The 26,212-nt window shown below is 43.4% G+C and overlaps 1 long non-coding RNA gene across 1 annotated transcript in view; it reads left to right on the forward strand.

Moving 5' to 3' along the window:
• The window catches only part of LOC141133499 (uncharacterized), a 50,298-nt gene extending 29,249 nt beyond the window's left edge, over positions 1 to 21,049 (forward strand). Inside the window, exons 2-3 of the long non-coding RNA XR_012243087.1 lie at positions 14,813 to 15,000; positions 19,938 to 21,049. This is a non-coding gene — a long non-coding RNA (uncharacterized lncRNA). The remainder of the gene's footprint in view (positions 1 to 14,812; positions 15,001 to 19,937) is intronic.
• The last annotated feature ends 5,163 nt before the right edge of the window (positions 21,050 to 26,212 follow it).

Raw genomic sequence — 26,212 nt, forward strand, 5'->3', positions numbered from 1 at the left:
AATCACCTGGGACCTGTAATGGGTCCCAGTTGATTGACAGGAGGGAGGGAGCAGAACGGAGCCCTTCCTGTGCCTGGGGGGGGGAAGGGATGTCACCAGCCCAGGCAAAGGAACAGGCAGACTACGAGGGACCACCTAGCAACAGGCATTTAGAGGTAAGTGAAAAAAAAAAAATATCCAAATGTTTTTTTGGTTTTTTTTTTAGAATTTTTCCAGGTATTTTTGTTTTTTGGGTGGAACCCCACTTTAAAGAAGAACTTCATTGCTTCCAAACTACACAGCAACCATCAACTGAAAATAAACACTTTGGTCAGGTCTATGTAATACACAACACAATATATATAGTGTGCAGGGCTCAGGTCTATGTAATAAACAAAAAAAACAACTACTGCCAACGTTCACTGTCCTACTGACACCAATCTCTGCCCTACTAACACCGTCAGTATATATACACATGCGCAAACACACATACGTGTTTGAGCTTTGGGGTGCACACCCTAATGCAATAGGCTGCGCACACCTACTGTACAACACAACGTATAGGGTGCAGGGGTCAGGTCTATCTTATACACAACACAATGTATATAGTTAAATTGTGATGGTAGGGGGTGCTAAGTGAATAGCACTCAAATTTCTTAATAATAATACACTTTAAGACCATATAACATGGAATAACAATGTGAATCAAAGTATAGTGATGCAAAATAAACAGAAAAAAATCCCCCAATATATAATCAGAATGAAAAATCTTGTGAGTCCATATATCTTCAGTGAAAATCTTGATAAATAAAACCATAGAAAGTCCTTCATCACTTGACAAGAAATCCAAATCACACCCAATGTGCTCAAATGAAAAACCTCCTCACCAGATATCCATGACCTCTTTAATTAAAAAGAAGGTCTGGAAACGCTAGATGGGAAATCCTGGAATAGATAGACTGGGGAAATTCCAATCTTTTAGGCCAGGGGTTCTCCTAACTGCGGCCTGAGGGCCAGATGTGGCCCTTTGCTAGCCTTTATCCGGCCCTTGGGGCACTATTCCTCCCACTGACACAAAACAAGGGGGTACTATTTCTTCCACTGATACCAATTATGGGATACTATTCCTTTTACTAATAGGGGCACTACTCCTATTGACCACCAACCTCAAGGCCATGTTTTCTCTCTGGTTCTTGACCTCAAGACATTTTCTGTCCCTGCTGGCCACAACCTGGCCCTCCTAAAATCTGAAGGACAATAAAGTGGCCCTTTATTTGAAAAGTTTTGAGACCCCTGTTCTAGGCTATAGTCTCCTCTCCACAATGATGCCCAGGATAAAAGACAAAGGGAGAGCCAATAGAGTAATATTGCCTTTATTATAAATGACGTAGCAATTACGAAGCGTATGTCGAGGAGCCTTCCAATCACGTCACTTCCAGGTCCGAGCTTCCAGTTTGTCTCTCGAGGGGAGTGGAACGCACACCAATCTTGCAGCGTGAGCTCAGCGGTGCTCGGCTCTCACCAGCAATCTGCAGGGTATCCTCAGTGTTGGGACAAGACACAAACAAATGAATGTAAGCAGGCATTTTTGTTTATGAACTACCTTTATAAAAAAAGGCAATATTACGCTATTGGCTCTCCCTTTTATCCTGGGCATCGTGGTGGAGAGGAGACTATAGCCTAGAAGATTGGAATTTCCCCAGTCTATCTATTCCAAGATTTCCCATATAAGGTTTCCAGACCTTCTTTTTAATTAAAGAGGTCATGGATATCTGGTGAGTAGGTTTTTCATTTGAGCACATTGGGTGTAGGGTGACCACATTTCCAAACTGCCATTCAGACTCACACCCCCCCCCCCACCCCCATCCCAAAAATCAGCTTGTCTTGTAACGAATTACAGCACAGCCGGGGTGGTGGGTGCATACTCTACCCAAAAGCCCTGATCATGCCCCCTAAAAAGGCCACCACTTTACTCACTGACAGTACTTGTCCTGGCCAGTGATTAGACACAAGAGGTTGGATTTATAATTTCTTCAAACACAAGCAAGGGACAGGGATTGTGCCTCTCCAGACATTCCCAGCCATAACAAGTGCTGTCAGTGAGTAAAGCGGCCTTTTTTGGGGGCATCAGATAGGCCTGGGGGGAGGGGGGGTGTCTGTGGCGGCTTCATTCTGGGATACTGTATTGTCCTGGAATGAAGGTGCACGGGACCCGGGACAGGCCTGCAAAATGTGGGACTGTCCCGGGCAATCCGGGACACGTGGTCACCCTAATTGGGTGTGGTTTGGATTTCTTGTCAAGTGGTGAAGGACTTTCTATGGTTTTGTTCATCAAGATTTTCACTGAAGATATATGGACTCACAAGATTTTTCATTCTGATTATATATTTTTGGGGGATTTTTTCTGTTTATTTTGCATCACTATACTTTGATTCACATTGTTATTCCATGTTATATGGTCTTAAAGTGTATTAATAACAAATTTGAGTGCTATTTACTTAGCACCCCCTGTCATCACAATTTAACTGCACAGTAGCTTGTCTACATTTTGGGGAGCAATTATATAAATATTATTGGTGGAAAGCCACTCCAGGTGAGAGCAATCCCACGCTTCAACCTCACAGTGCAGGTCCAAGTCCTCAATCTGGATAGGAGCCACTGAAACAGGAAAAGGTTTGACCGCACTCACAGGTTTGAAGCAAAAGTGAAGACTTTATTGAAGATAAAAATCATCAGACAACATCGTAGACATCCTGACATCAATGCAGACCTGGCAGAGGTTAACGCGTTTCACGAATTGGAATTCGCTTAGTCATAATCCGGTATATAGATATTATTATTTAATCACTTTGGCACGAGGTTGTTCATTTTTCAATGTATAAAGTGTAGCTGTCAAATGTATGTAATGCGCAACAGTGCATAGAGTGCAGGGTTCAGGTCTATCTAATACACAGCACAGAGTATAGTGTGAAAGGGTCAGGTCTATGTAGTACACAATATAGCGTACAGAGTGCAGGGGTCAGGTCCACACAATACAAAATATAGCATACAGTGGGGAAAATAATTATTTGATCCCCTGCAGATTTTGTAAGTTTGTCCACTTACAAAGGAACGAAGGGTCTATAATTTTTATCATAGGTTTATTTTAAGTCAATGTTTTTTAACTCCAGTCCTCAAGTACCCCCAACAGGTCATGTTTTCAGGATTTTCCCCAAATGAAACGGCTGTGGTAATTACTAAGGCAGTAAAACTGATCAAATCTCCTGTGCAAAATAATGTAAAGCCTGAAAACATGACCTGTTTGGGGTACTTGAGGACTGGATTTGAGAAACTTTGTTTTAAGTAATAGAGACAGATAATACAACAATTCAGAAAAAAACATGATACAAATGTTATAAATTGAGTTGTTCAGTGAGAAAAATATGTATTTGATCCCCAAGCAAAACATGACTTATGCTGCGTACACACAAGCGGACTTTACGGCAGACTTGGTCCGTTGGACCGGACTCCATCGGATAATTAGATTGTGTGTGGGCTCCAGCGGACTTTTTTTCCCCAAAAGTTTGACAGACCTAGAAATGAAACATGTTTCAAATCTTTCCGACGGACTCGAGTCCTGTCGAAAAGTCCGCTCGTCTGTATGCTAGTCCGACGGACAAAAACCGACGCTAGGGCAGCTATTGGCTACTGGCTGTGAACTGCCTTATTTTAGTCCGGTCGTACGTCATCACGTACGAATTCGTCGGACTTTGGTTGATCGTGTGTAGGCAAGTCCGTTCATTCGAAAGTCCGTCGTAAAGTCCGTCGTAAAGTCCGCCGGAACTAGTCCATCAAAAAGTCCGCCTGTGTGTACGCAGCATTAGTAGTGGTGGAGAAACTCTTGTTGGCAGGCACAGAGGTCAGACTTTCTTGTAGTTGGTTACCAGGTTTTTACACATCTCAGGAGGGATTTTGGTCCACTCTTCTTTACAGATCTTCTCTAAATCCTTAAGGCGGTGCTTCTCAACTCCTGTCCTCGGGACCCACTAACAGGCCAGGTTTGCAAGATAACTGAAATACATCACAGGTGATATCATTTGCTGCTCAGTGATTGCAGTTTTCTAGTCTGCATCTTCCCAAGGTAATACTTAAATTCTGGCCCGTTAGTGGGTCCTGAGGACCGGAGTTGAGAACCACTGCCTTAAGGTTTCTTCTTGGCTGTCACTTGTCAACTCAAAGTTTCAGCTCCCTCCATAAATTTTCCATATGATTAAGGTCTGGAGACTGGCTAGGTCACTCCATGACCTTAATGTGCTTCTTCTTGAGCCACTGCTTTCTTGCCTTAGTGGTATGTTTTGGGTCATTGTCATGCTGGAAGACCCATTCATAACCTATCTTCAGTGTTTTGGCTGAGGGAAGAAGGTTCTCATCCAAGATTTTACAATACATGGCCCCAGCCATTGGCCCCTCAATGCGGCAAAGTCGGCCTGTAGCAGAGAGACAGCCCCAAAGCATAATGTTTCCACTTCCGTGCTTGACTGTAGTAATGGTGTTTCTTAGGGTCATAGTCAGCATTTTTCTTCCTCCAAACACGGCAAGTTGAGTTAATGCCAAAGAGCTCAATTTAGGTCTCATCTGACCACAGCACTTTCTCCCAATCCTTCTCTGAATCATTTAGATGTTCATTGGCAAACCTCAGACAGGCTTGTTCATGTGCCTTCTTGAGGAGAAGGACCTTGTTGGCACTGCACGATTTCAATCCATGGCGGCGTATTGCGTGGTTTGTTGGTGACTGTGGTCCCAACTGCCTTGATATCATTCACAAGCTCCTCCCGTGTAGTTCTGGGCTGATGCCTCACTTTTCTCATGATCATCCTTATCCCATGAGGTGAAATCTTGCATGGAGCTCCAGACTGAGGACGATTGATGGTTATTTTGTATTTCTTCCATTTGTGACTAATCGCTCCAACAGTTGTCTCCTTCTCACCAACCTTCTTGCTGATGATCTTGTAGCCCATTCCAGTCTTGTGCAGGTTTACAATCTTGTCTGTGACGTCCTTTGACAGCTCTTTGGTCTTACCCATAATTATGAGGTTTGAATGAAGAAAGAGATTCCGTGGACAGGTGTCTTTTATTATACACATAACTAGTTGTCGTTAGGAGCACCTTCTTGAACTGACAGGACTAATCTGTGTACCACATGAGCACATACTGTAGCCAGTCTGTGGGAGCCAGAATTATTGTTGGTTGGTAGGGATAGGGAATCAAAATACTTATTTTACTCACTGAACTGCAACTCAATTTATAACATTTGTATCATGTGTTTTTTTCTGGATTGTTGGTTCAAGGTTTAAAATACACATATGATAAAAAATCATAGACCCTTCATTTCTTTTCTAAGTGGGCAAACTTACAAAATCTGCAGGGTGCCAAATAATTATTTTCCCCACTGTACAGGGTGCAGGGATCAGGTTTATGTAATACACAATAGAGTGTATAGAGTACATAAGTCAGGACTATATAATACTCATTTTAGTGTAGGGAGTGCAGGGGTCAGGTCTATGTAATACACACCATAGCATATTTTGCATGCGTAGCCCTGTATGTATTAAATGTATATGTTGCATGCATTGTCCTATGTATTTTGTATACAGTACATAGCTCTGAGAATATTAAATGTGTTGCCCTGTGTATATCACATGGGTAGATGCATGTATATTGCATGTGTTGCACTGCCCCCCGTAGGGATTGCTGTGTGTAGACTTCCCTGGGCCTCCCCCTGATTATCTTGCTGCCAGTTACTAGCTGTTTTCATACGACCAACCATACTCCCATCCGCTCGTTATCCAATAATCAATCCAGGGTGTTTGGGTTTTCTTTGGTATTTATTGTTGGAACTTGTATGGGAGAAGGGAATAGTGGGATACTCCAACTGGAACTGTTTACAGATGAGGACAACGTTCACTTGGCCTCACCAGGTTGAATGTGGTAGCAGACTCTCTGCTATACCATACTGCCACTCGTATGGGAGAAATGAGTTCTTTGCTTGCTCTGGCAGCAGACTTGATGAAAATGTTTTGTCTTCAGGACACTCACTAGCATCCCCTTTGGCTGACACTCATCCACTGACTCTACTAGCTGAAGGGATGGTCCTTACAGGACAGGCCCCAGATCTGTACTCATAGTCTCCCTTCCAGTCAGTCTTGTAGGACATTTAGGTAGCAGCTTTACTCAGATTCAGGCTCTCATGTTGACCACCTGAGGCCAAAAGACAGCCTGTGCAGAGGAGGAGGAGCAGCCGCCTTCTCCCTCCAGGACCCCGCTCTCCAGCCAAAGACCCTGAGCACATGTGCCCTTCGCATATATACAGTCACCCAGCATGCATTGAGGCACTTTCCTCTACCAATGACCAGGGCTGTAACTATGCCTATGCTCTCACTTGTCAGGTTCCTCCCACTGTCCAATATGCCCCATCCTATTGGACCGGTGTGAAACATTCACATACCGCCCAACTTTTTGAGATGGGAATGAGGGACACCTATCAGCAAAAGTATGCAGGCATAGCCCACACCCCTTGCCACGCCCCCTTAAAGGAAAATTGTACAAAAAAACAAGATTGGTTAAACCCACAAGTGCTTTTTTTACCACTACTATTCCTTTATATTGGCTTTCGGAATTTACAAATGCAGCAATTTAGAAATCAGATGAAAGGTTTAGCTCTGGGAAACACTTTTTGATAGATAAAAAAATGCTACTTTGCTTAGTCTGGGGAGAGTATAGGTTCACTTCAAATATTCCATGCAACAAGGGTGGGCCTAGCATTTGTGCAGACTGTGCAGGTACACAAGGCCCCCCTCTACGACTTGGGGTGTGATATACTGTACATACAAGATGGCCGAGGTGCTGGGAATCTTTTCTATTGTTAAGCAGGCCATGATACCGCTCAGTTCTAGGGCGGGTCAGAAGCAAAACAAATTTGTCCGCACAGATCGCACAGATCAACACAGGTTCAATGCAAGGGCACATAGATTTTGCTTTCTATGCGCCTATTCACACCATAATGCTGCACTGAGGTGCATAAAAATACAGCATGTCAGCATCTCTGCACAGCTCGACACACCACTTGTCACCACAATGCGCTGCGGTGCCATAGAATTGAATGTAGTTTTTTTATGACACTTCCACAACGCATGGCACTGACTCCCACTATCCCTACACAATGTACACCAGTACACACACCTTGTAGCATGCACACAGGTGTGAACAAGTCCTCAGAGCGGGACTATACTTATAATGTGACATCCACAAGTTACCTCACCAGCCTCAGCTGGAAACCCAGGGTGAAAGCCTTAATGCTTTCACACTGGGGCGCTGCGCTGGCAGGGCGTCACAAAAAGTCCTGCCAGCAGCTTCTTTGCAGCGATGGAGAAGTGGTGAATACACCGCTCCTCCCCATTGAAAACAATGGGACAGCGCTGCTATACCGCCGGCAAAGCTCCAGCAAAGCGGCGTTTGTGGGCAGATTTAACCCCTTTTCGGCCGCTAGCAGGGATTAAAACCTCCCCGCTAGCAGCCGAGTAGCGCTGCTAAAACGACGGTAAAGCGGCGCTAAAAATAGCACCTTTTTACCGCTGACACCCGGGGTGGCTCAGTGTGAAAGGGGTCTAAAACTAAAAAAAGTTTTGCTTTTAGTTATACTTTAACTTAAAGTGGAGGGCCACCCTGGAAAAGAAAATTCCACCAAAAATCCTGAAAAAAATTAAAAAAAAAAACATTTGGAAAAAAAATTAATTTATATTCACCTAAACCCTTGTTGCTAGGCAGTCTTCCTAATCTGCCTCTTCCTATTCCGCGGTGTATCCTGCTCCTCAGTGAGAGGCCCCGTTGTCTTCTGGGAACTGTGTGTGTTCCCAGAACACCACAGGGCCATTCACAGATCGCTGCGCTGCTCGCGCGTGCGCAGTAGGAAACTGGCAGTGAAGCCGCAAGGCTCCACTGCCTGCTTCCCTTACCTAGGATGGCGGTGCCGGGACCCGAGAGCAGAGGGACAGGTCGGCCTCAGGCGGCCGACATCGCGGGCACCCAGGACAGGTAAGTCTACTTATTTAATGTCAGCAGATACAGTGTTTGTAGCTGCTGACTTTAAATTTTTTTTTTAGCTGGCCAGAATCCCGCTTTAACAAGCTAAAGTTAGAAGCTGATTCGCCACCAGGCACAGATGCACCAGATTTTGCACTCTCCAGTTTTAGTAAATCAACCCAAATGTCTTCTTGTGCAGCGTACACACGGGCGGACTTTTCGACCGGACTGGTCCAACGGTCTATTCAACGGACTTTCGGCGGACTTCCGACGGACTTTCCCAACGAACGGACTTGCCTACACACGATCACACCAAAGTCCGACGGATTCGTATGTGCTGACGTACGACCGGACTAAAATAAGGAAGTTGATAGCCAGTAGCCAATAGCTGCCCTAGCGCTGGTTTTTGTCCGTCGGACTAGAATACAGACAAGCGGACTTTTCGACCAGGCTCAAGTTCGTCGGAAAGATTTGAAACATGTTTCAAATCTAAAATCTGTCAGATTTTTGACCGAAAAAGTCTGCTGCAGGTCCGATGGAGCCCACACACGGTCGGATTGTCCGCCGGATTCGGTCCGTCGGACCAGTCCGGTCGAAAAGTCCGCCCGTGTGTACGCGGCATTACACTTCAAAAGACTGAAAAAGCATTCTCTGTACTGCAATTATCCAAAGTGAAATTGCATTAGATTTAACTTCTGTGTCTCATTGAAGAGTTAAGCTGTCTGTGGATAGTGCCAAGTCAGCAGGTGACCATACTGTCCCAACAGACTGTGTCTAAGGATGTATGTCAATGCATGAAACAGCATTTGAAACAGAACATTTAAATTTTAATTGTCTATGAGTAAGACTCTGGGCCAAGATATTGATACACGTTAAAAGGACTAAGGTCCTTTACCAGGGGCGTAAGTACAGGGGTCACAGGGGTCGCAATTGCAACTCAACCCCATGCTTCAGGGGGCCCATGCGCCCCCCGTACACCTGGATAGAAGGGGCGGTGGCATACAGAGGAACCGATTCCTCCATGTTCCTCCATGTGCCAGCTTCTCTTCTCCCTCCTGTAGGAATTCAGCGGCTGCAGGAGGAACATTGCGGGGATTGGTTCCTCTACAGGCCACTCTGCTGCCCCTCCTATCCAGCTTCTTTCTGCTGCCCCTGGGCTCCTGTGCTCTCTCCTGGGCCCCATTGGGTGCTCTCTCCTGGCACCCCCCCCCCCCCTCGTCCCCTGAAGCTCTGCTTGCTTCCCCCTCCCGTCTCCCGGCTGCTGGGGATGCTGTCAGGATAAAGAGTGGGGAAGGGGCTGGTAAACATGTCATATACCGGCCCCTTCCTTGCCTGAATAGTCAGTGTAACAATCACTGACTCTGTCCATTCATACCTGAAGCAGTGTTTACTATGCCTAAAGGGTTGCTAATCCCACAACAGTAAAATCAGTCTGTATATGCAGTAAAGCATGCTTGTTATACTCACTGTTTAACCTAAGGAGTTAATCCTCTGCATTGTGTAAAAAGGCTGATTGATCCTGTCTTCTCTGTTCCTCCTTCTTTTACTGTCCCCAATCCATCTGCTGATAGTACAGAGCCTTGGGGGCACTCTGCACATGCTCAGTTTGGTGGGTATTTCTAAAGAGATTTTTTTTGGGAGGGTGCATGTGATCAGCACAGGCAAATCAGCACTGTCCAGACAGAAACACAGGGTCCTGCAGCCTCATAGCATAGGACAGTTAGAGGAGAATGAAAACGCCTCCTACAAGCTTTAACCAGACACTAATAGAAGTCTCAAGACTGCTACCGTATATACAGCTGATGGGAAAAGGTACAGTATCTCACAAAAGTAAGTACACCCCTCACATTTTTGTAAATATTTTATTATATCTTTTCATGTGACAACACTGAAAAAATGACACTTTGTTATGTAGCAATATAGACTACTATTGCAATGAACAGCTATTCCCTGCCCTGTCTGTACATCATTATGTTCCTCTAGTGCCCAGCCTTACTAGACTGACATCATATTTGTGAGCCCAACCAAAGGGATTGTGGGACTAGTAGTTCCATCAGATGGCTATTCGCCTGCATGACTATACACCCGGACTACATATCCCATGGATCCATGCTATCACCAGGGAGATTACTGGGAAGAGCTACAAAAGAGACCAGAGATCTGCCCCACGCTCTCTTCCTCCAGGGCCTCATGTGTGAAGGATCTCTCTGCAAGGAGAGTGAGGTCGTGGCCTACCACACAGTCTACAGTTTTCTGACCTGACGGAAAAGGGGTCCAGCGTTGTCTGCTGTTCATCAGACCAGCACCACCTCTACAGTGCAGCAACCCATGCTTCGTGCTCCGCAACGGGGGATTGTCACAAGCGGGTCTGCAGCCAGGACGCCCATCCAGGATTCGCTAGCTAGAAGGCATTGAATAGATCTGGTCGTTGGTGAGAGGGCCACTGCCCATCTTTGCAAACCTTTCCTTCGTTGTTTCACTGGGACACTGTGCACAGACAGCTTTACTTTGGGAACACTTCCCTGCACCTTTATTTGAACACCGTACATAAGCATCTTTAGCTATAGTCATCACCAGATACAGTATACTACCACTCTGTTACTACACCTTATTGGATACAACGGGGACATTTTGTCATTGCTACTTAAAGGGCCCTCAAACCATCCATGTTTAGCTTCATCTCTCATTAGGATCAAAGGTTAAACAGGCTGGCCTGGGTTTTTCTTTCTAGAAGTATTGTCAGAATTGATACATAACCTCTGCTTATCCGTTCAGATTATGTTCGAGTGGTACTCCATTGTACATATGTGTATATAATAACCTGTTGTTGCCAACTGTCTTAACTGGCATTTTCTTGAGGAGTCACTCAACTGAGTTTGTGCTGCTATCCCAAGCTCAGTTGAACCATTACCTCCTTTGTACAACCATACCTTAACAGAAGTATTCCAGTAAACATTAACAGAATATAAACGTATTGAGTGTTGTCTTATTGCTTAAAGGTTTTGCAATGATGTCTGAACCCAAAGTGTCAGGAGGGTTGGAATATTCACAAGGTCATGGTGATGCAGATGAGCAGGTAAATCCAAGCAGTCCCCAAGGGGGCCATGCTACAGTTACAATGTAAAGTAGTGAGTGTACAGCTTGTATACCAGTGTAAATGTGCTGTCCCCTCAAAATAACTCAACACACAACCATTAATGTCTAAACTGCTGGCAACAAAAGTGAGGACACCCCTAAGTGAAAATGTCCAAATTGGCCCCAAAATGTCAATATTTTGTGTGGCCACCATTATTTTCCAGCACTGCCTTAACCCTCTTGGGCATGGAGTTCACCAGAGCTTCACAGGTTGCCACTGGAGTCCTCTTCCACTCCTCCATGAAGACATCACGGAGCTGGTGGATGTTAGAGATCTAGCGCTCCTCCACCTTCCATTTGAAGATGCCCCACAGATGCTCAATAGGGTCTAGGTCTGGAGACATGCTTGGCCAGACAACACAAAACAATCTCCTGCACTCAGGAGCTTAGTCCATATGTAAGTGGTGTAGCCAACCCTTTGGACAAAATATGGAAAGTCTAAGGTCTTGCTGCCCTCCTCAGAACAATGGGTGTCCTTGGAGCTGAAACATATAGAAAAACAGGTAGGGCGCACCGACTTTGTGCATTACCAAAGATAAAATGTAGGCAAGACACACTTGTCTTTGTACTCTACTTTAGTGTACTGTACTTTATCTTAGTCTCATTAGACCACAGGACATGATTCCAGTAATCCATGTCCTTAGTCTGCTTGTCTTCAGCAAATTGTTTGTGGGCTTTCTTGTGCATAATCTTTAGAAGAGGCTTCCTTCTGGGATGACAGCCATGCAGATCAATTTGATATAGTGTGCGGCGCATGGTCTGAGCACTGACAGGCTGACCCCCCCACCCCTTCAACCTCTGCAACAATGCTGACCTCTGCAGCACTCGTACGTCTATTTCCCAAAGACAACCTCTAGATATGACTGCTGAGCACGTGCACTCAACTTCTTTGGTCGATCATGGTGAGGCCTGTTCTGAGTGGAACCTGTCCTGTTAAACCGCTGTAAGGTCTTGGCCACCGTGCTGAAGCTCAGTTTCAGGGTCTTGGCAATCTTCTTATAGCCTAGGCCATCTTTATGTAGAGCAAGAATGCTTTTTTTCAGATCCTCAGAGAGCTCTTTGCCATGATGTGTCATGTTGAACTTCCAGTGAAAGTGGGCCTAATTTGGACATTTTCCTTAGTAGTGTACTCACTTTTGTTGCCAGCGGTTTAGACATTAATGGCTTTGTGTGTTGAGTTATTTTGAGGGGGCAGCAAATTTACACTGTTATACAAGCTGTACACTCACTACTTTATATTGTAGCAAAGTGTCATTTCTTCAGTGTTGTCACATGAAAAGATAGAATAAAATATTTACAAAAATGTTAGGGGTGTACTCACTTTTGTGAGATACTGTATTTAGCCATTTATATTTACTAAAACTATCAGGGCTGGTGCAAGGATTTTTTGATACCCTAGGCGAAAGCTCATTTTGCCTCCCTCCTTGGCTCCACTTAATGAATATTTATTTGCTTCCATTCATCCAGGAGTCGGGACACAGACACAGTCTACTGCCGCCACTACGCCTCTGACACTATATACGAACGGAGCGGCGTCGGCCTGGTGATGCTGAGACTTAGTTGGCTGCAGCAGAGAGAAAAGAGTAGGAACACAGGTGGCTGGGTGCCCTAGGCAGCAGTGCGCCCTAGCCGCTGCTGCCTAGGGCGCCCAGCCACTGCCTAGTTTGCCTAGTGGTAGCACCGGCCCTGAAAACAATTGCATTTCCATGTTCTGTGTACTGTGGGAGACCAGATATAGTGAATGGGTTTAGTAACACTTTAATTTTTTTAATCAACGGGAAGCTCTGTAAAGAGCTATTCCTGTCCAGTCATTCTGCGCAGCTGAGGCTGTAGAAAAGGAGATTGAGGGCTGTGTCCACAATCTCCTTTCTTAGCCTCAAAGGTGGAACATCAGAGGTCTGTTTAGACTCCTGATACCTCATCAAAGCCCCCCAATGTACACCTGACAATAAAAATGGAAAAAAATCATATTGTAAAAAATAAATAAATAAATAAAATAGTAAAAAAAAAATCATTAAAAAATAAAATAAATAACAAACTACTGACACCAGTGGCGAAACTACCAGGGTTGCAAAGGTCACACTTGCAAACAGGCCTTGGTGTTTGGCCACCAGGCTAAGAGGAAAGTGCCCCAGGCTCGGAGGGGTTGGGGGGGGTCCTTCATGGTTTCATGGCACCTGGGCCCTGAAGGTTCTGGTTATGCCTCTGTCCTTACCCTTTGTAAGGCAAAAGAATAAAAGCCAGATGTGGATTCGGCAGTGCAGCGCGGTTCTGTTGGCATCTACCGCATTGTGCCATTGGGGTGCCAATCTAAATCAATGGCAAACACCTAGAGTGCCATGGGTTGCCATGCATTGTGGTAACGTACAGTATTTAGGAGGCCTAAAGGTTCACTTGAAGCACCTTATTTTTTCCATGGGCTGCCATGGTACTTCTTTTTAATAAACTAGGTTGCCACAGCATCATGGGCGCCTTCACAGTGTCCTATTTATTTACTATTGATATGACATTCTCAAACTTGGTCACAGAGCTTTAAAAAGACAAATCTCCAATTTTCTGAAAAACAAGATCGAGAAATTATACAGTAAGGGGGGACATAATATTTAGAGCATGAGAGTGAGCTGCAGACAATGGGAGCGTTTGCCGATGACTCACATTCATGAAATGCGTCACACTATGCAGTATGGTATTGTGTACGTGTGCCTAGGCAACAGCCAATGGCAGTGGCCACCAGTCAGCTGGATAATCATGGCAGTGAATGTGAGAATCATTGCAGGAAGTAGGATGAGAAAAAAGAAATATATGGAGCGAAGGGATAAAGGGGAGAAGAGGATACAGATTGGACGAGGAGTAAAAAGGGGTATAAAAAAAAGGAAAAAAAAATAAAAAAAATGTAAAGTATAAAATAATCAGAAAAGACGCATAATAGAGCAATTCCACACAGCAAGTGAAATCAATCAGAGAACAGCTAATGAAATCCAGGAAATATTAAAGTTAATGTGGCCTTCACCCCAAAAAAACAAATTGCTTGCATCTGGCTCCAGCCCCCTCCCTGTCTTACAATTGGATATATTTTTGTTCCTGCTTTTTCCTCTTTTTTTGCTGTAGGGCAGCATTTCCTCCTTCCTCAGCTAGGAAAGAATGACATTGCACCCAACCCATGCATGCACAAAGCAAGGTCCATAAAGACATGGATAAGCGAGTTTGGGGTGGAGGAACTTGACTGTTCTGACTTCAACCCGATAGAACACCTTTGGCATGAATTAGAGCGCAGACTGCGAGCCAGGCCTTCTTGTCTAACATCAGTGCCTGACCTCACAAATGCGCTTCTGGAAGAATGGTCAAACATTCCCATAGACACACTCCTAAACCTTGTGGACAGCCTTCCCAGAAGAGTTGAAGTTGTTATAGCTGCAAAGGGTGGGCCAATTCAATATTGAACCCTACGGACTAAGACTGGGATGCCATTAAGGTTCATGTGCATGTAAAGGCAGGTGTCCCAATACTTTTGGTAATATAGGGTGTGTGAAAAACGTGTTTCTGAATTAGTAGTTTTGGATAGCAAAGTTTAGGATTTTAGATTTGGTTATAGTAATGAATGCATAAAACCCATTTTTGTTTCTGCTGTTTTCCACTGCAGAGATTTCCCTTCACTCCTTGTTCCACCATCACCAGCGGATGTGTTCCAGCATCACCAGTGGATGTGTTCCAGCATCACCGTTGGATGTGTTCCAGGATTACCAGCAGATGTGTTTCAAGAATAGCAGCAGGTGTGTCCCACCATCCCCAAAAGGTGTAATTCAGAATGTCGGAGGGTCCTTGAACAAGGTACCTGCATGGGAGGAACCACACACATGGGGCCTTTAGCACTGTAGTAGTTTTATAGTAGTTGTTCAGAGTTATAGTGATCACATTGGAAGAACATTATGGCACACTAATGAACAGAAAAGTTTCAACAACAGCTCTGCTGGAGGGGTGACGGCATCTTGTATACTATAACTACAACTGTACTGGCTCACTGGGAGAAGTCTTCAGAAGGCTCTTATACTGTCCCTACTTGCCGGGAACCTTTCCATGTGCTAAGCACTGTCCCCAACCACTGGGTTCCTTGCCCTAACCTTCCACTTGTTCAAAGCACGCCTGAGTGACGTGGGATCCCCCATTTAGGGCTCCTTCATTAAGATGACCACCTGAATTCTCATTTGATTTGATTTGGCATGAAATTAGACACCTACCTTCCCAGAGGGGTCTGACGGAGTCCAAGGGGGTAACTTACCTTATCACACTCCACTTCTCCTGTAGAATTAGCACAGCATCACCTATTGGTGGGAAGAATATCTGCACCTGCCTACAAGCATCATCAGCAGGGGTGGTTCGGGAGACAACAAGAAGTGAGAGGATATCTCTCTAAAGTAAGGGAAATCTTTTCTTAGACGGCAGAGCAACTTTAAGCTATATGCAGTCCAGTCTGCAGCTCTGGAAGAAAAAGGACTCAGTGTCTGTAATGCACAGGGGACTTTCACACAGATAACTTCCATCCACTAGGGGGTGCACTGAGGATGTGAACTGCTGGAGACTCTTAGGAGAATTGTGGGAGATATAGTCTCCAAAGAGACCTAGCCTGTTCTACAGTTCTGTTCATGAACTTAAACTTCCAGAGGCACTGAGGAGGAGAAGGGGGAGTTTTGTAGTTTTATTCCACCCAGGTTGTGGGAAGAGAGAAGGGGAAGCTTCTGGTGTGCTGAGACTGGTGCTGCTGCTAAGTGCCAGGGTTCCTAGCTCTGGCTGTATATTTAGGGTTGTTGTCCTGCTGGAAGGTGAACCTCCGCCACAGTCTCAAGTCTTTTGCAGACTCTAACAGGTTTTCTATTAAGATTGCCCTGTATTTGGCTCCATCCATCTTCCCATCAACGCTGATTAGCTTCCCTGTCCCTGCTGAAGAAAAGCATGCCCACAATATGATGCTGCCACCACCATGTTTCACAGTGGGAATGGTGTGTTCAGGGTGATTTGCAGTGTTAGTTTTCCACCACACATAGCGTTTTGCTTTTAGGCCAACCAGTTTAATTTCGGTCTCATCTGACCAGAGTACCTTCTTCCACATGTTTACTGTGTCCCCCACATGGCTTCTCGCAAACTGCAAATTGCACTTCTTATGGCTTTCTTTCAACAATGGCTTTCTCCTTGCCACTCTTCCATAAAGGCCAGAATTGTGGAGTGCAAGACTAATGCCGCGTACACACGATCGGACATTCCGACAACAAAATCTTGGATTTATTTCCGATGGATGTTGGCTCAAACTTGTCTTGCATACACGCGGTCACACAAAGTTGGCCGGAAATTCCGAACGTCAAGAACGCGGTGACGTACAACACGTACGACGAGCCGAGAAAAATGAAGTTCAATAGCCAGTGCGGCTCTTCTGCTCGATTCCGAGCATGCATGGAATTTTGTGCGTTGGAATTGTGTACACACACGACCGGAATTTCCAACAATGGATTTTGTTGTTGGAAAATTTGAGAACCAGCTCTCAAATTTTTGTTGTCGGGAATTCCGACAACAAATGTCCGATGGAGCCTACACACGGTCGGAATTTCCAACAACAAGCTCTCATCGAACATTTGTTGTCGGAAATTCCGACCATGTGTACGGGGCATAATAGTTGTCCTGTGGACAGACTCTCCCACCTGAGCTGTGGATCTCTGCAGCTCCTCCAGAGTTACCATGGGCCTCTTGGCTGCTTCTCTGATTAATGCTCCCCTTACCCGGCCTGTCAGTTTAGGTGGATGGCCATGTCTTGGTAGGTTTGCAGTTGTGCCATACTCTCCCCATTTTGATGATGTATTGAACAGTGCTCCGTGAGATGTTCAAAGCTTACAATATTTTTCTATAACCTAACCCTGCTTTACACTTCTCCACAACTTTATCCCTGACCTGTCTGGTGTGTTCTTTGGCCTTCATGATGCGGTTTGTTCACTAAGGTTCTCAAACAAACCTCTGAGGGCTTCACAGAACAGCTGTATTTATACTGAGATTAAATTACACACAGGTGGATTTTATTTACTAATCAGGTCATTTCTGAAGGCAATTGGTTCCACTAGATTTTAGTTGGGGGTATCAGAGTAAAGGGGGATGAATAGAAATGCACGCCACACTTTTCACACATTTATTTGTAAAAAAATTTTTAAAAAACATTTATATTTTTATTCAACTTCACAATTATGTGCCACTTTGTGTTGGTCTATCACATGAAATCCCAATAAATTACATTTACGTTTTTGACAAAATATGGAAAATTTCAAGCGGTATAAATACTTTTTCAAGGCACTGTATGTGTATATATAAATATATATATATATAGATAGATAGATAGATAGATAGATAGATAGATAGATAGATAGATAGATAGATAGATAGATAGATAGATAGATATATATAGATATATATATATCTATATATATACTGTATACATAGTGTCTATGCACCTTGAGCCATTGGGGTGTATATACAGATATATGCAGTAAAGATTCACCACTCAGCCAGGTAAGTCCGTGTGTGTAGTCTTGTTCGCAGGGTTGTTGGCACAGGAACACGGCACCCAACACATCAAGCTCTACATAACTATATACTTGGTGGTGTAGGGCTTTGACCAAAGCAGACCTTCCTTTTTTCATCAAAGGTCCGTTTAAAAGTGAACTGAATGAAATTTGTGGCTTTAGCTCAGTTGCTGTTTTTGCTGGACGGAATTAATAGCTCACTGAACCATTTTAATTGTTGCCTGGAATTGCTGTGAACAACATGTTATATAAGACTTCATATCAGTGGGCGTGAAAATAAAAAAAAAAAATCGATTTTTATAGATAATGGGATTCGGAAATCCAAAAGGAAGCAGCAATAGCTGGTTGGGGGGGGGGGTTGGTTTTCCTGAATGACTCAGCTGCTAGAAAGGAAAAAAGAAACTAGACAATAAGACAGTAGGTGGTCTACGCATGTATACAGGGGGAGAACGTAATCAGCTAAAAAAAAAAAAAAATTTTAACTGAGCGCTATATAAATAGATTAGCAGCTAGCACACAAAAGAGAATATACAACCTTCAATAATCAATGAAAAAGAAATGGTATGCAGCGCTCAATTGTGACAAAAATAAAACATCTTAATAAGTGATAAGCAAATAAAGTTCTGAAATAAATCTGTGACATCACGTGATTGAGGGAGTTCTTCTGTGTATTTAAAGAAATTCTAACGGCAGGTCCAAAACATTCACCAGAAATCAGATTGTGTCAAGCATCAAATAAAACACACTTCACCCTCCAGCGTTTAAAGAATATATGGACTGGCACGACCGTCCACCTCCACCAATCTAGACACTCACCAGATAACGGACATCAAGATGCCTTGGACTAATGTCATGAATCAAAGTGGCCTCCAGTCCTGGTGTTGCAATCAGATGGTGAGCTCCAGAGGGATCATCCACAGATGGTGAACATCAATGCACATTGATCAATTGCTATGAAGCATAGTGGCCTCCTGCTCTGGTGTAGCGACCAGGTGGGGATATCCAAAAGGGTCAAACGCTGTACAAAAAAACTCGCCAGTGGGAGGCCAAACGGTGCTCACATAGTATAGTATTTTATTGATATCACAGATAAAATCAATTGCAGTTACTACAGCATAAAATCCTAAAAAAATTGTCCAGAAAAAAACTTACAAGCATAACCACCGTTCCTATTCCGAGGACTGGGCGGCAATGACGTCAGCACGTAGGCCCTTCCCAACGCGTTTCGTGCGTGTGTACGTTCTCAAGGGATCCGCCTAGCCATTGGAATTTCTTTAAATACACCAAAGAACTTCCTCAATCACGTCACAGATTTATTTCAGAACTTGATTTGCTTCTCACTTATTAAGATGTTTTATGCAATCAGCCAAAAGACTGGGAAGTTCATAAAAAGCCTTAAATAACAACATATATATATATAGAGAGAGAGAAAAGACTTGAGACTGGGGCGGAGGTTCACCTTCCAGCAGGACAACGACCCTAAACATACATCCAGAGCTACAATCGAATGGTTTAGATCAAAGCATATTCATGTGTTAGAATGGCCCAGTCAAAGTCCAGACCTAAATCCAATTGAGAAGCTGTGGGCAAAACTTGAAAATTGCTGTTCACAGACGCTCTCCATCCAATCTGACAGAGCTTGAGCTATTTTGCAAAGAAGAATGGGCAAAAATGTCACTCTCTAGATGTTCAAAGCTGGTAGAGACATCCCCAAAAATACTTGCAGCTGTAATTGCAATGAAAGGGGGTTCTACAAAGTATTGACTCAGGGGGGCTGAATACAAATGTACCCCACACTCTTCACATATTTATTTGTAAAAAAATTTGAAAACCATTTATCATTTTCCTTCTACTTCACAATTATGTGCCACTTTGTGTTGGTCTATCACATAAAATCCCAATAAAATACATTTGCGTTTTTGGTTGTAACATGACAAAATGTGGAAAATTTGGTACGAATACTTTTTCAAGGCACTGTATCTATCTACCTATCTATCTATCTATCTATCTATCTATCTATCTATCTATCTATCTATCTATCTATCTATCTATCTATCTATCTATTATTTTATTTTTTTTCATATATTCAGGAGCTATGTACTTGCAATGAATTCCCTTTTGTGTTCATTATAAACACATGTATTTAACTAATGTAAGTAGCTACATTTGACTTGACTTGGCATAAGGATCTTGTTTTTCCATGTGTAGCAGAGCTCAGACTGTGAGAGGGAGGAGCAACCCTAAGAGCCAATGGGTCGGCAGCATGAATATGTAGGACAAGGAACATTCTGACAGGAGGAGAGAGCAGAGTAAGTAGAGGGGTGAACGGTATCTGCTCCTTTACTGTCACTGGTTGGGAGCTGACCATGATTTATTGCTTAAAGTGATAGCAAACACACACTGTTTAATTGACATTATCCCTTTTTATTTCTGTATGTGGATGATGGCACTGTAATTATTTTAATACAAAAAAGAAAAAAAACATCTAAGTACCTTTTTTCCTAATTGATATACAGCTGTCACATGATGAAATAAATGGAGGGTGATTTTGGCTTCCCCCAACTTAATTTATAACTATATATATTATCTTGTCTGTTCTTAGAATTATCTAGACTATCAAAGCTCTGATAATACAAATATTGATGATATAATACCAATATCAGCTTTAAAATTAAACACAATGCTCAAAGAAGCAAAGGTCTTAGTTATTTACAAAGAAATTAGAAAAACTAACATAGAAAGCTACAAATATTACAGGGCATATAATAATAAAAGAGCATAGATGATATTTTACGTGGGGTCATCCTCGGTATTCGGTGTCTCTCGGCTGGGCTCAATGGGAAAAGAGGGGCCCTCATCATTTGCCCTCACTTTTTAACCGCTTGCGGACCAGCCGCCGCAGTTTTACTGCGACAGGTTGGCTCCGCTGCGCGAAATCACGTAACTGTATGTGATATTGCGAGGTCCAGATAGTGGGCGTGTGCCCGCCGCGAGCTCCATGAGTGTGATCGATGTCCACGGGGATACCCGCGATCGTCTCACGGAGAGGAAGTACAGGGAAATGCTGATGTAAACAAGCATTTCCCCGTTCTGCCTAGTGACAGGACACTGATCACAGCTCCCTGTAATCGGGAGCAGTGATCAGTGTCGTGTCAGCCCCCACAGTTAGAATCACTCCCTAGGACACACTTAATTCCTACAGCGCCACCTCCTGGTTAACCCCTTCACTGCCAGTCACATTTACACAGTAATCAATGCATTATACTGATCGCTGTATAAATGTGAATGGTCCCAAAATCGCACCAAAAGGGTCCAATCTGTCCGCCATAATGTCACAGTCACGATAAAAATCGCTGATCGCCGACATTACTAGTAAAAAAAAAAATATTAATAAAAATGCCATAAAACAGCCCCCTATTTTGTAAATGCTATAACTTTTGCGCAAACCAATCAATAAACGCTTATTGCGTTTTTTTTTTTACCATAAATATGTAGAAGAATACGTATCGGCCTAAACTGAGGAAAAAAAAATGTTTTTTTATACATTTTTGGGGATATTTATTATAGCAAAAAAAGTAAAAAATATTGCGTTTTTTTCAAAATTGCCGCTCTTTTTTTGTTTATAGCGCCAAAAAATAAAAACCGCAGAGGTGATCAAATACCGCCAAAAGAAAGCTCTATTTGTGGGGAAAAAAGGACGTCAATTTTGTTTGGGAGACACGTTGCACGACCGCGCAATTGTCAGTTAAAGCAACGCAGTGCCGAATCGCAAAAAGTGCGCTGTTCAGGAAGGGGGTAAATCCTACACCCTCTGCCTGTCCATGTAGTCCTCTGTCCAATGATAAGCTATAAGGGGCTGTTCTTCCTAATCACCAGGAACTATGTTATTCCTTCGAACATTTTCCAGGCAGTATGTTGCTGTCTCCACCAGGTGGCGCTGCTATATTACCGTCAAACTTCTTGACTCAGGTCAGAATTCCACCAAAAGCTGGCCTTTCAATGTTCTGGTTGCAGGCAAGGCAATTAGGCATTTTACTCTTCGCATCATCAGGCGAAGCAAAGCTCTCCTATTCTCATACACCACCGCCAGGGGGTATGCGTGAATCCTCTTTCAAGATGAAAAGTCTGATAAGCACTCTTCTGTTATACACACTCTGCAGGGTAATCCTGCTTGACCGGCATCCAAAGAGTACCACCTGCAGTATCCAGATGGCTTAGGTGTAACCAGGTTTCAACAGTCCAGAAATATCTGATATTAAAAAAAAAAAACATGTTGCGCTCTTCAACACATGACCCAGCTCACTCCCGGCCTGTCTGCAGGCAAACAGGGGCAGGAGGAGCTTCTAGTCCTCTGCTGCTGGTCACATGTCCAAAAAAGCAAACAAAACAAAAAAAAAAAAAAAACAGCCTTTGGAATACAGAGTAGAAATAAACAATATCATAAACTGTCATACAAATATATATTTGAAATCACATTTTTATTATTTTTTTGGCAATAAAATAGAGACATGTGCACTGCCGAAAAATTTTGTTCTTTGCGTTCCATGCGTTTTGTTTTGTTTTTTTATTTCATTTTTCGGGTCATTCGTTATGATCGCAATTCGTAACTTCGCAAATTCGAAAATTCGTAGATTCAAAAAAAAAATTTGTAATTTCATAAATTTGTAAATTCGAAAATCTGAAATTAAAGTGGTGTTCCGGCCAAAATTATACTTTTTAAATAAAAATACCCCTATAATACACAAGCTTAATGTATTCTAGTAAAGTTATGCCCCGTACACACGGTCGGACTTTGTTCGGACATTCCGACAACAAAATCCTAGGATTTTTTCTGACGGATGTTGGCTCAAACTTGTCTTGCATACACACGGTCACACAAAGTTGTCGGAAAATCCGATCGTTCTGAACGCGGTGACGTAAAACACGTACGTCGGGACTATAAACGGGGCAGTGGCCAATAGCTTTTATCTCTTTATTTATTCTGAGCATGCCTGGCACTTTGTCCGTCGGATTTGTGTACACACGATCGGAATTTCCGACAACGGATTTTGTTGTCGGAAAATTTTATCTCCTGCTCTCCAACTTTGTGTGTCGGAAAATCCGATGGAAAATGTGTGATGGAGCCCACACACGGTCGGAATTTCCGACAACACACTCCGATCGGACATTTTCCATCGGAAAATCCGACCGTGTGTACGGAGCATTAGTCTGTAAACTAAGGTCTGTTTTGTTAGTTTATAGCAGTAGTTTGTTATTTTATAAACTTACAGCAGGCCGTGGCCATCTTAAGTGTGGGCATCTGAAGCCAGACTGTATTTCTTCCTGGATCTCATCCTTGCAGATCTCGCACATGCTCAGTGCAGCACAAGCAGTGTAATAGGATTCAGGTCAGGTTTCCATAGCAACGGCAGTGTCAGAGGAAGTTCCCAGAAGGCATTGCAAACAGGAAATGATGCGATGGGCTGCGGCCAGGGAGGAGGAAGTGAAAAATGAATACAGCAGATATACAGTAAGTGCTGAGAAAAAAAAAAAAATATCCAATTCGTTTACAGTGCACAGTTTAGTGAGGGGTGCTGAAGAGTTGTAAAAGTGGGTGGAACTCCACTTTAAGAAAGAAAATCCCCTGATTCTGGGTCAGGGTTTTGTGCGTAGCAGAGCAGCTACCTCGCTGTGATCTATTGAAAGTCATCCCTTGAGCCAAGCTTTTGTTGAGTGCGGGCGTCCGCCTCCCCCATCCAAAAAAAAAAAGAAAGAAAATTCCGGAAATTCGAAAGAACAAAAATCCAAAAATTCTAAATAATAACTAACTAACTAATAATAACTAACTATTAAATTATAAGTATTGGAATTTCATTTAAAATTTGTCAGCCTGAGGAAAGGAATGCCGATAACCGGCTTGTGTTTACATTGTGATCAGCTGTCTTTGGCACAGCTGATCTGGTGGTAAAGGGGCCCTGTGGTTGGCCCTTTACACCCAATCTGCGATCAGCTGTGTCCCAAGGACACAGCGATCACAGAGAGCACCACCCATGCACTGCAGGGGGCACATGGGCAGCGCGTTTACAGGAGGACACCCGTCGAGGCCTTACCCGCAATGTAAGCTCACACTGTAGCCGTCTTTCAGCTATAGCGTGGGCAGGAACTGGTTAAACAAATCCTCCTACATAAGTTGTACCTGTTTGTCAGTAGTCTTTTCTTCTCTACATCCGTTCAAAGGCCAGAATTTATAAAGCTTGTTTGAGCTGTCAGAAAAAAAGATTGGAGAGCTCAGTGAGGAGAGTTCTGACAGCTGATTGGGAGAGAGGGGACACACACCCCCTTCACACAGCACACAGGGACAGAGCTGAGGCTGTCAATCACAGGCTGTGTGCTTGATCTCCCTCCCATGTCACCTTTTTTTCTCTTGGTCTCAGGAAAACTTGTCAGAAGTGACTCATGTTGATAGCAGAGGAAGGAGGCAGCAGACAGAAATGACACTTACAGTAGTGCTCTGGACTGAGACATGTACACACCATAGAGGGATATGCTTTGTTCCTATTTCATGTCTGAGGTTTACAACCACTTTAATATATTGTTCAATGTTTCTGTATACAATTGTATCAATCCTGGGATTTATCTAAACCAGGGGTCTCCAAACTTTTCAGTACGAGGGCCACACTATATATTTTACAAATATTTGCAGGCTGAAAAAAAAAGTTTTATAAATGAATGAATACAATTTAAATGAATTTTACCGTTCCTTTCATGTGGCGGCTGCATTCGTTTTCTTCTTCCGGGCATTTTCTTCTCTCTCACCTATTACCTGGTGATCCTGCTAGTAACACATTTCCTGTTCTAGGGTGACAACATTTACTCACTGCACTGTATCAATGGAGGAAAAGCATTGTCACCTTAGGACAGGACTGCAGAAACCTCCCCATCTTCTCATCTCCATAACATGGGGGGGTGTTCTATAACGCACAGAGCTGAACTGGGCAGGGTTAATAACAGTGTGTGAGATAACAGCATCTGGCAGGATCAACAACTGTTTTTTTTTCTGCATTCAGTAAACAATAAAAACAAAATGCTTTTAATGGTATATTCCAAGTATATTCAAAACCAGTTTTGGACATAGTCTTCAAACCCCATAAGTGTTTTTTACCATTAAATTCCCCCCCTAAGACTGTTGTCACCAGCACCAGCTCCCCATTGGAAGATTTCCACTTTTGTTCTGGTGACAACTGTTATGCCCTGTACACACGATCGGACATTCCGACAACAAAATCCATGTTTTTTTTTTTCCTTCGGATGTTGGCTCAAACTTGTCTTGCATACACACGGTCACACAAATGTTGTCGGAAATTCCGATCGCCAAGAACGCGCTGACGTACAACACGTACGATGAGCCCAGAAAAATTAAGTTCAATAGCCAGTGCGGCTCTTCTGCTTGATTCTGAGCATGCGTGGAACTTTGTGCGTCGGAATTGTGTACACACGATCCGAATTTACGAGAACGGATTTTGTTGTCGGAAAATTTGAGATCCAGATCTCATATTTTGTTTGTCGGAAATTCCGTCAGAAAATCTCCGATGGAGCCTACACACGGTCGGAATTTCCGACAACAAGCTCCCATCGAACATTTCCCGTCGGAAAATCCTATCGTGTGTACGGGGCATTACCGTTTGGATTTCCCAATTCCTTCTGCCTTGGTGACAGTGGATATTAGGACAAATAGAGAGGATAAATCTCCCCAATGGGGACACAGATAGCAATAAAAATCTATATACGGTATCTCACAAAAGTGAGTACACCCCTCACATTTTTGTAAATATTTTATTATTGTAACACTGTAACTTAGTAACACTAACGAGTCACATGACACCGGGGAGGGAAAATGGCTAATTGGGCCCAATTTGGACATTTTCACTTAGGGGTGTACTCACTTTTGTTGCCAGCGGTTTAGACATTAATGGCTGTGTGTTGAGTTATTTTGAGGGGACAGCAAATTTACACTGTTATACAAGCTGTACACTCACTACTTTACATTGTAGCCAAGTGTCATTTTGTCACATGAAAAGATAGAATAAAATACTGTATATTGCAAGCACTGCATCACACTTATCAGTAGTTCATGGTTAAAGAATTGGCTCCAGTGAGGCCACTCCCAACATAACCAAGGCACCCCTTATTTAAGGGACCCAAAGTTTAAGGTCTAAATGAAAAAGTTTATTGAGAGTGACAGACCAAATGTCTAATGCCCCGCAGGGCCGTTTTTAAGGCAGGGCAAAAGGTGCAGCTGCCCTGGGCCCTAAGCAGCTGTCTCATACTTGCCAACTATCCTGGTTTAATTTCCCTTGTCCCTTGAGGTTTTAGTCCTGTGCTGTGTCCCAATATCTCAGTGTGAAGTGCTGCTACTAATGCTGCCCAGCTCTGCCCTATTGTTGTGTAAAGATGACTCACCCGCAGACCCTGTGTTTACATGTAAATTACTGGCATTCATATGT

This window comes from Aquarana catesbeiana, linkage group LG03 (assembly GCF_042186555.1).
Source record: "Aquarana catesbeiana isolate 2022-GZ linkage group LG03, ASM4218655v1, whole genome shotgun sequence".
Lineage (NCBI taxonomy): Eukaryota > Metazoa > Chordata > Amphibia > Anura > Ranidae > Aquarana > Aquarana catesbeiana.